The following is an 18,130-nucleotide window of genomic DNA, read 5'->3' as shown; positions in this document are numbered from 1 at the left end:
TTGTTGGATCCTATTAGCTAGGATTTTGTTGAGGATTTTGGAATACATATTCATCAGGGCTATCGGTCTGAAATTCTCCTTTTTGATGGGGTCTTTGCCTGGTTTGGGGATTAAGGTAATGCTGGCCTCATAGAATGAGTCTGGGAGCTTTCCTTCTGATTTCTGCTGGGTCTTAAAGATGAGTAGGACTGTGCCAGATAAGTGAGATGATCATTATTGTCTATTTTCCTTTTGAATTATTTATTTTTTTGTACTTGCATATAATTCATGAGATGTCTGGATCTTCTGATGCCATTGCTCATGAATTTAGATTTTTCTGTGTTTTCTTATTGTCCAGCCAGTGTCTCACATATGGAAAACAGTTCTGTGTATAAGTGTCAGTGTTACCATCTATAAAATGGGAACTACTAGAACCTACTTAATAAAGTTGTTTTGAGGATCCAAAAAATATGGTGTCTAAATGCTTAGCACTGTGTCTGTGTATGAGTTAGACTTGTGTTTGGCCACATGTCCTAAAGCTCCAACAATCATGGCTTCACCAAGTTGGGGTTTGTTTTCCTGGGATATCGGGGGGTCCTGAGGGAAGCAGTGCAGGGCTGGTGTAGAGACTCGGATGGTGCCAGTGTCCCGGGCTCCTGTGAACTTTCTGCTCTGGGTTTCTTACATATGGCTTTCTTCTTAATGCTTGTTAAGTCATGATAACAGGATGGCCACTCCACCTCCAGCCTCATGTCCTGTTCAGGAAAGAGGAAGAAGGAAAGAAGAAGGAAAGGGTAATGCCTTTATCAGGGAAGCCAGAACTCACCCAGAAATCTCTATGAGACTTCTATTTGTGTGTCACAGGCCAGAACTTCTCTCGTGCCCTCCCCTGCCTGAAAGGGAATCTGAGAGGGCAGATATTTCAGGCAACCATTTTGGCATCATAAGCAAGACTGAGGTTCTCATAGTAAAGAGAGGGAACATGGATATTATGGAAGTAGCCAGCAGTCTCTGCTACATCCAGCACACAATAAACCCTCCACAGTTGGCATTAGCTTGCAGAAGACACTCAATAAGTGTTTGTTCAGTTGGATTAAACCATCACACTGCCTTTCTGGTCCAGGTCACCATTATCTCTTGCTATGGGAAGAGCCTTCTAACTGATCTCCTGACCTCCATTCTTGCCTCTCTCTAGTCCATTTCCCACTAGGGGCCAATGTGATCTTTTAAAAATGTAAGTTGACCTAAATGTAAGAGCTAAAGCTATAAAATTCCTAGAAGAAAACATAGGGTTAAAGCCTCATGACATTGGACTTGGCAGTGATTTCTTGGACATGACAGTAAGAGCATAGACAATAAAAGAAAAAAGACGACAGATAAGTTGGACTATCATTAAAATTAAAAACTTGTGCATCAAAGGGCATGACCGAGTAAAAGGCAATTACAGAATGGGAGAAACTATTTGCAAGTGATAGATCTGATAAGGAGTTAATTTCTAGAATATATAAAGAGCTCCTGTAAGTCAACAACCCAAAACCAAAAACCCAGTTGAAAAATGGGCAAAGGACTTGAAAAGATATATCTCCAAAGATGATATACAAATGGCCAACAAGCACATAAAAAGCTGCTCAACATCATTAAACATTAGGGAAATGCAAAGGAAAACCATGATGTGTATCACCTTACATTCATTAGGATGAGTGTGAAAAACAGCCAGTGACAAGTGTGATGAGGATGTGGAGAGATTGGAACCTGTATTCACTGTTGGTGGGAATGTAAAATCCTGCAGCCACCATGAGAGTCCTCAAAAATTAGAAGTATAATTACCTATGATCTAGCAATTTCAATTCTGAGTATATACCCCAAAGAGTTGAAAGCAGGGTCTTGAAGAGATACTTGTACACCCATGTTCATAGCCGCAGTATTCACAATAGCTAAAGGGTGGAAGCAACTCAAGTATTCATCAGCAGATGAACAGATAAACAAAATGTGGTGTATACACACAATGGAATATTATTCAGCCTTAAAAAGGAGGGAAATTCTGCCACAGACTCAAGCTACAACATGGATGAGACTTGGAGACATTATGCTAAGTGATAAGTCAGTCCCAAAGAGACAAACTTGGTATGATTTTACTTATTTGAGAGATCTAATGTAGTCGAATTCATAGAGACAGGAAGTAGAATGGTGGTTCCCAGGGGCAGAAGGAGGGGGAAATGAGTTGTTTAGTGGGTATAGTTTCAGTTCTGTGATATGAAAAAGTTCTGGAGATTGTTTGCACAACAATTGTACACTTAAAAATTAAGATGGTAAACATTTGTGTTATGTGTATTTTACCATAAAAAAGTAAGTCAGGTCACATTATTCTCATGTAGAATCTTCTAGTAGCTTCTCATTGCACCAGAATAAAATCCAAATGACCCTTTATGAGCTATAGGCCCCACTGATTTGTCAATTGCCTACCTCCCTGACCTCATATGATAGCACTGTCCTTATTTGTAATGTTCCAGTGTCACTGATCTTCTCATCTACTAGGCCTGCTAAACTCTTTCCTGCCATAAGGCTTTTGCTCTGCTTTTCTCTTGGCTTGGAATATTCTTCTCTATTTTCAAACAGTTGGCTCCTTCTTACCATCCAGATGTAAGGTCAAATATTTCCTCTTCAAAGAGATCCTTCCCTAACCCTGTCTTAGGGAGCCCTCTGTCACACCTTGGTCACCATCTATCATATTGCCTCATTTAATTTATTCATAGCCCTATCACTATGTGAAATTGTCTAATTTGTTTATGACTTCATTCAGCAGAATCTAAGCTGGATGAGAGCAGAAACTTTGGTGTGCTACTATATTCTCAAGGTTGACACATATAGGTGCTGAATAAATATTCGTTAAAAAATAATTGAATTCACTAATATTTATTGGGTTCTCATTATGTTCCAGGCAATGTACTAGGCACCAAACATAAACAGACATTATGTGATCAACTTCCTAATGATCTACTAGTAGGCTATAGCCTTTCCCAAGACTGGAATCTAAAGGACTATCACTTGTCAAGGACCTACCTTAGAGGGGAAGCAGACCTGAGTGATGTAGGGAGACCCCAATGGCTCCGTTGAGCCCCTGCATCAAACTTTATTCATGGTTAGTGGACTCTTAGATTTTTTATTTATTTTATTATTTTATTTTATTTTTAAGATTTTATTTATTTATCTGACAGAGAGAGAGAGAGCACAAGCAGGGGGAGCAGCAGAGGGAGAGTGAGAAGCAGGCTCCCCGCTGAGCAGGGATCCCAATGCGGAGCTTGATCCCAGGACTCTGGGATCATGACCTGAGCCGAAGGCAGACGCTTAACCGACTGAACCACCCAGGTGCCCCGGACTCTTAGATTTTTTAATTTCATGAGCCCACAGGTTGTCTTGTGTGTTTATGCCAATTTGATCTGGGTCTCTGCCCTTTGCAAACCAAAGAGTCCTAACCCATAAATATGCAACAGAGTTGCAAAGAGCCATGGACTCTTCATGCATTGTGGATGGACATGGACATAGGTAAGTAGATGGAGACAATTTGATTTTCCAGTTCCTCTTAGGAAAGCCACAGAATTTATCTGAGATGGAGAGAACTGAGACAGCTGGGTATAAGTCAAATTTCTCTACATGTGAAAGGAAAGAATCCTCTTGTTAATCCAATGGGAGAAGAAGGAGGAAGAAGAAAGGAAGGAAGAGGTGAGGTAGGAGGGCATGAGATGCCAACATTAACTCAGCCTCCTAATCCCCAGATCATTAGGAAAGTTCGCAAACCTTCACAGTGCTTAGGTGCAGGTGGATTTGTATGTGTGGAGGTCAGGGAGACGTGGTGCAGGGGCTGGATTCTGTGCCTGGATGGACAGGGTATGGAACTGAGGCAGTACAGATGGAGAGGCAGAGTAAGGTCTGGGAAAGATGTCCCTGAAGTCTAGAAAATGGGGAGGAGGCACTGGATTCTCCCAGGCTGTGGATTTGGGCTCAACTCATGTTGCTCCAGATCTCCCAAGAGCAAGGGGCCTCAGATGATATCTGGTCTGTATAGATGTTTTTTGCTTCTATTAAATATATTCTCAGTACATCACATTTCATTCATGTGCTAACATGAATAAATAGTTTTACATATACATATTATAGTCTTTGGCTTTATATATAATTTTTTTAATCTTACACAGAACTTTTCTTCCAAAGCCTTTTAGGCTCTTTTAGAAGTTTCAGTGTATTTTATACATTTCAACCTATTTTAGAAGCTCCATCCTTATGTTCTGTAATTGTCATGGGGTTGCTATGATCATCCCACTTTGAATGTTTTACAGGAATTTGTTTTTCTTCTAAAAACATGGCCCAGGGCCAGAACCTGATTATAGATATCTGAGCCAGTGGTCAGTGTCAACTCCAGAAAGAAATGTTATGAATTTCTAACATATTGTATAATCCAGCCTTTCTGAAATGACTGATGCTATTTTAAAAGCAAGAAGTAATCACAGTGCATGCTGTGCTCAGTGGCTTGTCACCATTGTGGATCAGAAGACAGGCACTGGCCAGATCTTGTACCTGGGACTGAGTCAAACAGGACCTGAGCACAGAGTTGCTGTCCTCCGTGCGGAGAGGCTCATAGCCCTCGGGGCTGGAGGATGGCAGTGCCTAGGGATGCAGGTGGTAGTGGTCTCATCTCCTCATCATTCAGTCCTTTGGCATTTACTGTGTGCTATAGAGCAGAAAGAGATGGAGGCAGTGGGGAGCAGTTAAAGACACAGGCTCTGGTTCAGCCCTAGTTTCCTCTATGTTAAGCTTCTTTCCTCTTGGGGCGCCTGGGTGGTTCAGTCGGTTAAGCGTCTGCCTTCAGCTCAGGTCATGATCTCAGGGTCCTGGGATCGAGCCCTGCATCAGGCTTCCTGATCAGTGGGGAGTCTGCTTCTCCCTCTCTCTCTGCCGCTCCTGCTTGTGCTCTCTCTCTCTCCCTCTCTCTGTCAAATAAATACATAAATCTTAAAACAAATTAAGCCTCTTTTCTCTTGAAGCCTCAGATTCTTCATCAGTAAAATGGTGGTGATTAAAACCTATTTTGCAGAATTGTTGTAAGGATAAAGTGCAGATACCGTACAAAGCATTTAGCCTGGGGTTAGTATGTAGACGCCTCTCAACAAGGGAAGCTATGACGTGTTATTACTATTATCAGAGCATCAGTGAAATTATTCACTGGTGTGAAGAGGCAAACATATGGAAATAATAAGAGGTTGCGGTAAAAAAAAACACGTAGTAGGAACATCTACACAAAAACAATTTGCATCATGTAGACTATGTAAATGTTTCGATTTTTATGTCACTGCTACATCTATAGTGATTCAGCTATCTAGTAGGTAAAATGAAAAGTATTTGAAAAATCAAATTCTCCCAATTCCTTAGTTAAGCTCTGAAAGATCACCATGATACGGGTATGGTTATGTCAGTATGCTAACCTAGCATGCTTTGATACTTCACCCCTCCACTTCTCACCTGCACTCCCCATGCACTGCAGTTCCACGCTCATTGGGGAGAATCTCATTGTGAGATTCTCTCTCCCTCTGCCCCTCTTCTCCACTCTCTCTCTCTCTAAAACAAAGAAATAAGTCTTTTTTTAAAAATGGGATACTTCAGCTCACAGTGTTGTAGGAATTTATATAAAAATACCTCAAGTTCTCGGTGAAGGATCTACTATGTGCAAGGTAGTTAATAAGTGGTTGTTATTTTTTCAATGATTGAAAATATTTGCTACATGCTGATGATTGACAACATCCTAGCCTTTCCATTGGCTTAGTAAATAATGTACTCAGGGGTGCCAGGGTGGCTCAGTCAGTTAAGTGTCTGCCTTTGGCTCAGGTCCTGATCCCAGAGTTCTGGGATTGAGCCCCATGTTGGACTCCCTGCTCAGCGGGGAGTCTGCTTCTCTCTCTCCCTCTGCCCTACCCCTGCTCATGCTCGCTGTCTCTCAAATCTTTAAAAAATCAACAAACAAGTAAAATAAACATCTTGAAAGTATTGCTGTTATCATGCGGTTTATAAACTACAGATGTTCACAAATTGGACGTTGGTTAGATCAGCATTTCTCAAAACATGGTCCAGGGATTCTTGGGGGTCCCAGAGATTCTTTTAGCAAAGTCCCCAAGACACTTTTATGGGATCTGTAAGATTACATTCTCTTCCTAATACTACTCTGACATCATTTGTCCTTTTTACTCTCATTCTGTCACCAGTGTTTTAGAGGCTACACGATGTGTTATATCACCAAGAGATTAAATGAAGCAGATATAGGAAATCAGCTGTCTTCTTTAGACATTTAGAGACATTTGCAAAAATATATAATAATGTTATTCTTCTCCCTATAATTTTTTTGTTTTGGAAATATAGTTATTTTTCATTGGAGTGTTATTTGAGTTAACATGTAATTGTTTTATTACTGGAATCTTAAAATAAATTAATAAAATATTTAAAAATCTCTCATAATTCTGATATGGTAAATGTTGATAGTTATAACCCACATAATCAAAAACTCTTTGGAGTCCTCAGTAATTTTTAAGATCTTAAGGAGTCCTGAGTCCAAAATCTGTGAAAATCATTGGATTTGGTACATTATGGTCCATGCAATATGGAATATTATGCAGTCATCAAAAATATCACAGAAATGTATTTGTTGATAAGGAAAAATATTCATAATATATTAAGTGGCAAAAGGTTACAAATTGGTGTGCTGTGTTACCCTATTCTTGTTTAAAAAATGTATATGCATATGAATAAAAGATGATTCTAACTATTTTATGTTCATTTGCTTGTCTACATTTTCTGTCTTTTCTGCATAATTAGCATGGATTGCTTTAGTAATAAGAACAAGAAAATTGATTTTGAAAAAAATTCAATTTACTAAAGCATTCATGGTTGCCTTATAGCAAATAGTCATGACCGAAGATGCATATTTCTTCCATTATCTGACTACAGTAGAACAAATGGTTTAAAAACAGTACAAGCTAAATTCTAGGAAATTCTACATATTCTTGGGATGATGATTTGCAACGTTTTGAAATAACAGATAATAGTGTTCACCTAAAACGACCTGGAAACTTGACAAAGCATTTAAAAATGGACTGAACTAAATTTTAATGTTCTGGAAATACACAGCATTATGAAGCTGGAACAAGTTGTTCACAGATTAGTTTCATGTCCTGTTCTGGGGCTTTGTCTATCTATTTCTTTCTCTTTTTTTGCACTTAATACTACAAAATGGTAACTTGTATTATTCTCTGATGGTAACACATGTCTCCATTTTGTCACCAGGATGAGATTGTGTTGTCCTTCAGAGCAAGGACCAGGTCTTAAAATTCTTTTGCAACAATTATCACGGTACCCGACTGACAGAGTTCAATATGGAGGAAGCACTAAGTAAACACTTGAAAGATTGAAATGTTTCATCTTTCTTTCAGACTTATTGTCCAACTAAATCATTCTTATTTCACATGAAAACCCTAAAATGTCTTCATTACTATATTACAACTGTAGAAGGAGCTGGAGAATTCTTAATATCAAAATGTTTAGTTATACCTGCAGCTAAAACAAAACTAAGCTTCTCTTCTGCAACCAGATATAGATGTTTATTACTTAAAAACAAAACAAAACAAAACTTTCTCACTGATTCAGTGGCTGACAGATCTTCACACTCTATGGTGCTAATTGCCTTATTTATGTCTGTTTTTTTCCGTTTGAAACAGAAGCACATGCATTACCCGACTGAAGGATGGCTGATTTTCTGTATCAGCTGCCATGCTCTGATGACTTCTAGAAGAGAAGGGAGTGAGACAGGAGGCTGCTGGACTATCTCCAACAGGTACAGCCCATGCTCCAACCAGGCAGTGGCAGTGGACATGAGATGTGGGGCCAGTTTCCAAGTCTGGATTGAGTTTTTTGGTTGGAAAAAGAGAATTTGCTGATGGCTTGGTATGAGGAAGAAGGAACAGTTGAGGGTGAGCAAAGATTTCTAGCTTGGGGACAGGAGATTGGAAGGCCATCTGCAGAGTCAGTGACAGAAGGCCTAGCTAGTGAGGAACTGGATATAATGGATTCAGGTAAAGATACATTGAATATGAGTTCAGTCTGAGACTTCTGTGGTATGTGAGTACCTCACTTCTTAGAGTTTTCTCACCATTAATGGGTATTATCCTTCTCCAGGCTTTCCCCCACACTCCTCCCTGAAGGTGGAACACATCTCTGATCCTAGTGTCCCTTGAATTTATTTACTTGGCTTGAGTGTCTACTTTCTTCATCTTCAAAACCTATTAGAAAGGTTCCAAATTATCTCCAGCTTTTTCCTATAGACATTGTCTTGGAAATAATAGAACATCTGTTTTTCCAACTCAGTGTGTGATTGGAGTATCTTCTTTTTCCATCTATATCTAAAGGTTTTAGATTGTGTTGAAATTATGACCGCCTTGAAGGCAGGAAAACTGTCTCTTCTGGCAATCTGTTTGAAAGTCTTGAGAACAAATGGAATTGTATTCCAAATGAGGGGAGCATTGTATTGATCTTGAGAACCTGGAGCATGAGGATAAGCTTGTGTTGTGATAGTAGACCCCCAGAGTGAGGCTCTGAATAATCTGACTTACTGTAGTTGCTCTTCCCCTCATTAGTTGTGTAAATCACTAATCTTTCCAAGCCTGAGTTCACTCAATTAAGGAGCAAGATAATCACAAAAAACCCAAAATGATGCTTATAATAATCATCATAGTTAATATGTGTATTGATTACTTACTAGATGATAGGTATGGTGCTAAGCATATACATTATCTCACTTTCTTATCAGCAATCCTTTGAGGGGGTAGTATTTTCACTCCCAATTTACAGACAAGAAAACAGGCTCAGAGAATTTAAGCAAGGTGCCCCGGTTCGAAAGCTAGTAAGTGGTACATCTGAATTCAAATCTAGATCCATCAAACTCCCAAGCCTTTGCCCTTTCCCACTGGGTAAGGAGCACTGTTTCTCAGGGTCCCTACCACTTCTTTCTGAAGTTTTCAAGTTTGAAACAACAACAACAAAATTATAGTGAACAGGACCATGGTGATTTCTTCTCCCCTTGCCAAAATCAAACAAGACTGCTGGAGAGCTAAAAAGTCTTTAAAAATGTGAACAAGTCCAATTTTTTATTTTAAGTGATCCTCTAACATGTTGGAAGCCTAGTCCCGTACCAAGGGGAAGATGAGCACCACTCACATTCTTGTTCTCACTGAGGGCAGGACAGGAATTGCAAAGGTGTTTACCGGGCTCTGTATGGTGGTAAGCTGCCATTGTCCCCGCCTCCAGTTAGAGCTCATGATTCATGCAGAAGAAAGCACTGTGGACATGATGTAGACATCACAGCACTGTTGGGAAGCTTGGGTGGGGGCACTGATGACTGAGAACTGTTGCCTTGGGAACATTCCTAAAGTGAGTCTAAGACATTGCTTGTAGTTAGTTTTCGGATGTTGGTTAATGACACCTGTTAGGGCAGAAGAGTCTAATGGCTGTGTCAAATCAGTAAGTTTAGAAAACCACAACACCCTCCCCCTCAATTAATTCAATCCCTAAGCACCTCCTATGGGCCAGTCACAGTGCTAGGTATTGAGGACGCAAAGCTGTACTAGACATTGAGCGTGCCCTTGGGAGCTGTGGGGAGGAGACAGACACACCAAAAATACAGCTCTACTGGGGGAAGCACAGTGCACTGAGCACACAGAGTAGGCTGAACCTAAAATAATTTCAAGGAGGAGGTAAGTTAATGGTTGAAGGTCCCTAAATAAAGGTTCTGCATTCTCTTTCTGGATACTCATCACTGAACTAGACACAAATCCAGCATAGCAATTTTTAGGCTGCTATCTAAGAGAGAAGCTGATGGACAGACGCAGCTGGAAAGTGAAAAATATGCCATCAAGACGGAGAAGAACTTTTAGGGTCTTATGAGTGTCAACTGAAGACTTCCTTACTAAGAACCATGTATTTTCAGAAATTAGGTCACAAACATCTGAGATTTTTAATATAACCAGACTGTAGAAATGGAATGCAGAATTGCATTACCTTGGACTTGTTATTCAGTCTGCTACAACATGTAACAAGTCCCAGACAGTTCCAGGTAGGCCTGAGGACTCGGCTCTGCAAATCAGTTAGGGACCCAGGTTCATGGAGGTTCCACCATCTTTAATATATGGTTTCCATCATTGTTCCAGGCATAGACATCTAGCCAGGGTAAGGGGGAAGAGCACAGAGGATATTACGTAAGAAGATTTTACAGGGTAGGCTGACCAGGAAGTGGTACAAATCCCCTCTGGTAATATTTAGTCTCTGGGCTACTGCTAAGTGGCCAAGGGCACCTGGGAAAGGCAATCCAGCTGTGACTCCAGGAAGAAGAGGAAATGGTTTGGTGAATAGCCAACAGTTTTTGCCACAACCATGGATGGGGATGGGACAAGTAATCCAAAGACGCCTTCTGGAGACCCAACCTGAAAGAAGAAAAAGTTGGAGGGCAGAGAACAAGATAATCTCTACTGAAACAGTTAAGTTCTCCTTCACCTCTCCCAGGGAATAAGGCTGAGTCACAAAGCAGCAGACAACTCCAGATTTTCCAGTTCAGTTTTCACAGACTGAAGTCAGCTGGAAATCTTTGTGTCTATATGCAAATTTACACCTTTAGTGTGAGTTATGAGTATTATATAGTATATTCTGATTATTATACTGCTTATCATGACATCATATGCAAATGTCATCCATCTCTTAATAATAATAATAGTAGTAGTAGTAGTAGCTGTTATATATTGAGTTGTCATTGGCCAAATTGAGTTTTCTCAATGAAACTATCAAGTAGCTACTATTATTATAAGAATTTTGTAGATGAGGAAATGCAGGCTTAGAAAAGTTACATTATGTGCAGTTAATATAAATCGGATAGTGTTACTCTTTTGTTTAAAAATTTAGTGGCTTCCTATTGTGATTAGAATAATCCAACCTCCTTACTTTGGCCTACATATCTTCTATAATATGGCCCAGCTTAGTTCTCTTATTTCTTCTCTTCCTTCTCTATTCTCCAGACTCAGGGGGCATCTTTTTGTTTGAAACCCCAAATTCATCTTGCCTTAGAGCCTCTGGACTTACTATTCCCTTGGCCCTGGATTTCTCAAATGTCTAGATTGTTTTTGTTAATCAGGTTGCGGGTCAAATCCCATCTCTTGAAAGAGGCCTTCCCTGACCATGCTATTTAAATTAGCACGTTCATCCCCTGGTACTTAGGGCACTTAGTAAATATTGCTGAATGAATGAAGAAAAGAGTAACTCAAACCCAGTTATAAATTAGCAAGAGGTGGAGCTGGTATTCCAATCGTTCTTCCTTATATCAAAAGCAGCTTGTGATCGTCTACTATAAAGTCCATAGGCATTGAGTACACACTGTTGGTTGGACCCAGCAGCAATGTTTTCAGAGACTGAAGACAAGAACTTGATAGATCTCAGCTGTCATTAGTGACCTCTGGTAAGGATGCCCCATTTGTGGGCTTGGTCATTTGTGACAGTCTACACAACCCTCCAGGTCTGAGTTTCTCTGTCTATGAAAAGGGGTAAAATACCACTTACCTCATCTCATTCTTGTGAGGATTACATGAGATAAGCATGCGAAAACTTCACTGGAGACTCTAAAACATGATATGAACATTTATTTTTGTCAGAAAGAAAAAGAAATACACGTTTTCTTCCTCAGTCCTTTCCGTGGAGTGTTGTACGTGGCAGGAAGTAGTGGTGGGAGGAGGGGCAGGTGGGAGGTGAGGCCCTGAGTTCTGTTTGGACTGCCTGGGACAATGCCATGCCCCGCCTGCACACCGAGGATGGGGCCTGAGTCTAGGCTTGTCATGGGGCTCACGTTAGTGAGCAGTTAGACTGGGAGCAGTTTCTGGGGGATAAACGTGCCCAAGTGAAAATTACTTTCCCCGAGAACATGACCCCACCAGTGATTCACTCTGTAGTTGGAAGAGGCCTCTGTGTCCCAGAGTGCAGACATACTTACCCTCAGTAGGGCTATGTGATGGGGAGTGTAGACAACGGCATTTTGTGACACCAGCTTCCAGTTTCCCACCACACAGCTTCAAGTGAGTTGGTAATAGCAGTAAGGGTGTTACAGGGTGGGTGGGATCTTGCCGGATTTCTCCAGCGATTCCTTGAAGACTTCGGTGTACTGAATTGTCTTTGCTGCTCTTTTACGAGTTTGGGACTACACAAGCAGGATGATTAATCTCCGCTTGAAATAGATGCCTAACATGTTTTCCTCTGTGTTGAGGAGGAGTGGGCAGCGTCCTTAGTAATTTTACCCAATTGCTCATATTACAAAGGACACAATGAGGTGCTTGTCTAAGCTCAGGAAGCTCTTTTGTGGCAGAGTTGGGACTAAAACTCAAGTCCTCTGACTCTCAGAATAGTGCCCTGGCACAACACACATTCAACTAAATAAATGTTGGAAAAGAGTTACTTTTTGAGCTTTGGACTTGTTCCCTTATTTGTCCCATTTGTTACATGCTACTCTGCAGTTTAACACTTGCTAAAAAGTATTAGATCTCTGTCTTATAAGCCTCCATGTTATCCCCTTTCTCAAAATGATCACAGATAGAGAGGTTTGCTCGAGGAAATGTCCAGAAGTCTTTGGGAGCTGCTAAAGAGCAGGGGAGCTTGGAGTGTAAGTGGGAAATATTCTAAGTCTCTTCTTAGAAGAGCTTTTCAGCTGAAAGAGGACATTACATTTTAAAGACTGACTTCATATCTTTTATAAGCTTGAATTAATAGAATTTCTAAATTATTTACTATGTAGACTCTTTCTTTTCTCCCTCATGAATTAACAAGCTAGTAAATTTTTTCAATTAAAAATTTTGATTGTAGTAAAATACACATTACATAAAATTAACCATTTGAAGTGTACAATTCAGTAGTGCTAATTATATTCACATTGTTGTGCAACCAATCTCCAGAATGTTTTCCTATTGCAAAACTGAAACTCCATACCCATTAAATAGCAACTCCCCATTTCCCCCTCTCCCCAGCCCCTGGCAATGATTATTCTACTGTCTCCACAAATTTGACTACTCTAGGTACCTCATTTACTGGAATCATACAGTATTTGTCTTTTTGGAACTAGCTTATTTCACTTAACATGTCTTTAAGATTCGATATGCTGTAGCACTTGACAGAATTACCTTCCTAAAACTGAATAATATTCCATTGTCTGTATATACCACATTTTATTTATCCATTCATCTACTGATGGATACTTGGGTTCCTTTCACCTCTTGACTATTGTTAATAATGGCTTCTATGAATGTGGATATATGAATATCTCTTCAAGACCCCACTTTCAATTCTTTTGGGTACATACTCAGAAGTGGAATTGCTGGGTCCTAGTTAACTCTCTATTTTATTTATTTGAGGAACTGCTATACTGTTTTCCACAGTGACTGTACCACTTCACATTCCCACCAACAGTGCACGATGGTTCCAATTTCTCCACATCCCTACAACACTTATTTTCTGTTTTGGTTTTTTTTTGCAAGTAAACATCCTAATGAGTTATGAGGTATCTCACCGTGGTTCTTACTGTATTTCCCTAATGATTAGTGGTGCTGAACATCTTCTCATATGCTTGTTGGCCATTTGTATATCATACTAGAGAAACATCAACTAGAGTCTTCTGCTCATTTTTAAGTCTGGTTATTTATTTATTTATTTGACATTGACTTGTAGGAGTTCTTTTTTTTTTAAGATTTATATATTTTGGGGGGGGCGTAGGGCAAAAGGAGAGGGAGAGAGAAGGAGACCCCCAAGCAGATTCCCCGCTGAGCATGGAGCCTCACACAGGGCTCAATTCCATGACCCTGAGACAATAACCTGAGCTGAAATCAAGAGTCAGATGCTTAACCGACTGAGCCACCCAGGTACCCCATACTTGTAGGAGTTCTTTATGTACTCTGGATATTAACCCCTTATCAGACATGATTTGCAAATGTTTTTCCCATCCTGTAGGTTGCCCTTTAACTCTGCTGATTGTGTCCTTTGATGCACAGAAGCTTTCTTTTTTGTGTGTAGTCCATTTTACCTACTGTTTTCTTTTATTGCCTATGCTTTTGGTGTTATATCTAAGAAATCATTGCCAAATCCAATGTCATGAAGATTTTCTTCTGTTTTCTTCTAGGAGCTTTAGAGTTTTAGCTCTTAGGTTTAGGTCTTTCACCAATTTTGAGTTAATTTTTGTCAATGGCATAAGGTAAGGATCTACGTTTACTCTTTTGCATGTGGATCTCCAGTTTTTCTAAAGCCATTTGTTGAAGAGACTGCCCTTTCTCCATCAAATGGTCTTGGCACCCTTGTGGAAAATTATTTGACCATATATGCAAGCGTTCATTTCTGGACTCTCTATTCTATCCTGTTGGTCTATATGTCTGTTTTAGGCCAACACCACACTGTTTTGATTACGATAGTTTGTAATAAGTTTTGAAATCAGGAATTGTGAGGCCTCCACTTTGCACTTCTTTTTCAAGATTGTTTCTATCTCTTCAAAGTCCCTTGAGATTCAACATAAATCTTAGGATGGATTTTTTCTATTTCTGCAAAAAATGCTGCTGGGATTTTTGGCAGAGATTACATTAAATCTATATATTGTTTTGGGTAATATTGACATCTTAACAATATTAAGTCTTCCAGTCCATGAAAATGGGCTTTCTATTTATCTGTATTTCATTTCTTTCAGCATTTTTTTGGTAGTTTTCAGTGTTTGCCTCCTGAGTTAAATTTATTTCCAGATATTTATGTGCATGTGTGTGTGGTACTATAAATGAAATTGTTTTATTTTTGTATTGTTTATTAGTGTGTAGAAATACAAATTATTTTTTATGTTGATTTTGTATCTTGCAACTTTGCTCAGTTTATTAGTTATAACAGTAGTTCTGTGCAATCTTTTGTGTTTTTTACATATGAGATCATGGTGTTTGCAAACAGAGATCATTTTATTTCTTCCTTTTCAATTTGCATACCATATTTTTTTATTTGTTTATTGCCTAACTGCTCTGTCTGGAACTTCCAGTACTATGTTGAATAGGAGAGGTGAAAGTGGGCATCCTTGTTACTGAATAATACAATTATCCTGTGTCAAAGGAAAGAGTAATATATAGGAAACTGATTTCAAAGGAGAACTTTGACTCTTGCATAGCTTTTCACTCCCCTGTCTTCTCCATTGCTCTTTATTCTCTGTACTCTGCTCAAACAGATGTGGAGCTGGAATATTGGGTCATTTTCATGTAGTATTTAAACAACACTGAAAGCTTTTCTTCCTTGGCATAGTGATGCATAAAACAAACAACCCGTCCACACAAATTGTGCAAATAGTAACCGCCTGGCAAGTTAGAAAAATTCAATGAAAAGAAGCAAAACAAAAACAGAAATAAACAGAAAACACCCAAAGCCAAAAACACCACCTCAAAATCACCAGAAGAATGTGGCTTTTCACTGTAAATATTTTAACAGGGCCTGTTTTCTACCCAAGGACAATGATGGGGAACACTATATGTAATCCCCAGAGCAAACTAAAGCCGTGGATGGTGAGCACCAAGCACACTGGTTAATGGAGCCAAAGGGAGAAAGAGAAGTCATATGTGGGTAGTAATTATGCTGAATTAGCTGCCTCCTGGGGTCAGTGGTGCAAGCAGAGAGGTACCCTTCATAGGAGAGATATCTGGGGTGACTGTCTTTTTAAAAGCAGAGGATTCTTCTTAACATCAGTAGGAGTAAAAGTATATGTTTGGTGAGAAATAATTAGCTGTACCAAATATAGGACATACTATACAAATGCTAGTACCTAGGAATGGCTGTCTAAATACTGAATGTACATTAAATATAACCATTAAAATAAGAAAGTATAGAAAGAGACAGTAGTTGGCTGTATATTAAATATAGCTTAAGAAGTTCACTTTTTTGAGCAATCTAGCTCTTAAAGCTAGAAGGGAAGTGTTTGCATTGCAATACCAGTTCTTAAAATTAATCTTTGGCCCATACAGCTGCTCTGAGGATCATGTTAATAGCTAGCACCTATGGGTGAATATCTTTACACCATCCCATTTAATCCTCAGCTATAAAAGGTAATATAATAATTTTCTTATTTTATAAATGTGGGAACTAGAGTTTTATGAAGTTAGGCAGTTTGCTCAGATTCACACAATCAGCAAGTGGCAGAACCAGACTTTGAACTCAGGTTAGTGACTCAGAGTTCAAGCATGGGATGTCCCTCCACATCCAGTTGTTGAATGAGTAAGGGCCGACAGGGCGGAAAGCAAGGTGAGGTGGTGGACACTGCCTCTCTTGTAAGGACAAACTTGGATCTGAATGAAGTGGCATCTGAGATGAGGCTTGAAGGACAAATAGAAGTGAGATAAAAAATCAGATACTGGTGGGAGCTAGGAGACAGGAAAAGCTACTCTGGTCAGAGGGAACAGTATGTGTGAAGGCCTGGAGGGAAGAGAGTGTACGTGGCAGTATGGAACATCTGTGCAGATGGAGTATGTGTGAGGCTGGGGGTGGAGAGGAGCGATGTGACAGACTGTACTTTCCAAAGATGGAGCACCTCCTGTCCTAGGTGCTCTCTTACTGCTTTTCCGCTCTCCCCATCACCAGTGGGGTCTCATCCCCTCCCTCTGAATATGGTGGGCTTGTGACTCCCTTGTAACTGGTATCAAGTGAGGGAAGTGACACTAAGTACTTTCTGTGGCTAGGTCTCAAAAGGTGATGCAGCTTCTTCATTGTTAGCAAGGACATCCACCTTTGGAGCCCTGAACTGCCTTGTAGGAAGTCCAGTGACCCTGAGGTTGCCATGCTGTGAGGAAGTCTGGGCCCAGAGAGAAGATGAGATCCCAGCCAACAGACATGTGACATCATGACAGGTATCAACCACTAGCATATGAGTAGAGATGCTTGCAGATGATTCCATTCTTCAGCTGTTAAATCACTCCAGCCTTTAAGTCCTTCCAGATGAAGCCCCAGACATCATATAGCAGAAACAATGGTCTTTGCTATGCCTCAAGTTCCTGACCCAACCAACAGTTGTTCAGTGCCACTAAGTTTTGGAATGACTTGTTATGCAGCTATAGTAACTGGAACAGGTGGTTGTATTGTGCAAGGAGCTGACTAAATATGTCCACAGTTCAGAAGACATACTTGGGCTAGAAATGTAGCCCTCTGGGTTTTGTTGTAGATGATGGCTGAAGCCCTAAGAAGACATGGGGTAACCCAGGGCAGTGTGCAGAATTAAAAGTGAAGAGGGTTAGGAATGTCACTCTGGGACATATCAACATTGAATGTCAAAAAAGGACAAGGAACGGGGAAGAGTCCAAGAAGGACGCATCAGAGGAAGGAGCAACACCACGAGAGAGGGTTCTTAAGGCAAAGGATGAGCAGAATTCATGAGACACACAGGGATCAGCACTCTCAGCTGCTGTGGAGAGAGACCTGGATAGTTTAACGATACACAGGGGGTCCTTGTCCAGAGCCATTTCTGAGCGAGAAGTGAGTATGAATGGTGGACTGAGGTGTGGTGAAGAGCTGTAGCTTGCATGGTAGGTGCTTAATAAATATTTGTTGAAGGAATCTGAAACAGAATGAAGTAGAGACACGTTGGTTACAGCTGGAAGAAGAGAGAAGTAGCTGACAGTGCGTGGAGAGCCAGCGAGCCTGGTGAGCAGGAGGGGGAGGGATGATACTCCAGCATTTGTGATGGAAGCTGCAGCACACGGCTCTTCCAGCAGCTGTCCCTTGCTGCCCTCGACCCGCACCGACCGCTGGGGTGACCCTGGTCCGGAGCCCGTCGCACACACCCCACAGTGGCCAGAGCTGCTCTCAAGCTCCAGCCGGGGGCTCTTTCCACCACATTGTAGCATGGCCTGGATGACAGTGGCATGGCCCTGTTGCCAACACTTCCCAGAACATGCAAGTCTTTTGTTTAATAAGAGGGCGGAGGTTGGGGGACGGAGAGAGCAGTCAGCCAACTGTAAAACAGGTCACAAACTGTGGACTTATATACAAGTGCCATGGAAAAAGTTAAGAACAACATCTTTTATTCTGACAG

At 40.5% G+C, this 18,130-nt stretch overlaps 1 long non-coding RNA gene across 2 annotated transcripts in view; it reads left to right on the top strand.

Moving 5' to 3' along the window:
- LOC145716325 (uncharacterized) overlaps positions 1–18,130 on the top strand; it is a 123,506-nt gene that overhangs the window by 69,746 nt on the left and 35,630 nt on the right. For both annotated transcript variants that reach the window (XR_014138941.1, XR_014138940.1), the window contains exon 2: positions 7,737–7,852. This is a non-coding gene — a long non-coding RNA (uncharacterized LOC145716325). The remainder of the gene's footprint in view (positions 1–7,736; positions 7,853–18,130) is intronic.

The sequence above is a fragment of the Leptonychotes weddellii genome, chromosome 11 (genome assembly GCF_054177405.1).
Source record: "Leptonychotes weddellii isolate Sample4059 chromosome 11, ASM5417740v2, whole genome shotgun sequence".
NCBI lineage: Eukaryota > Metazoa > Chordata > Mammalia > Carnivora > Phocidae > Leptonychotes > Leptonychotes weddellii.
This window is presented reverse-complemented; position numbering and strand designations above follow the sequence as displayed.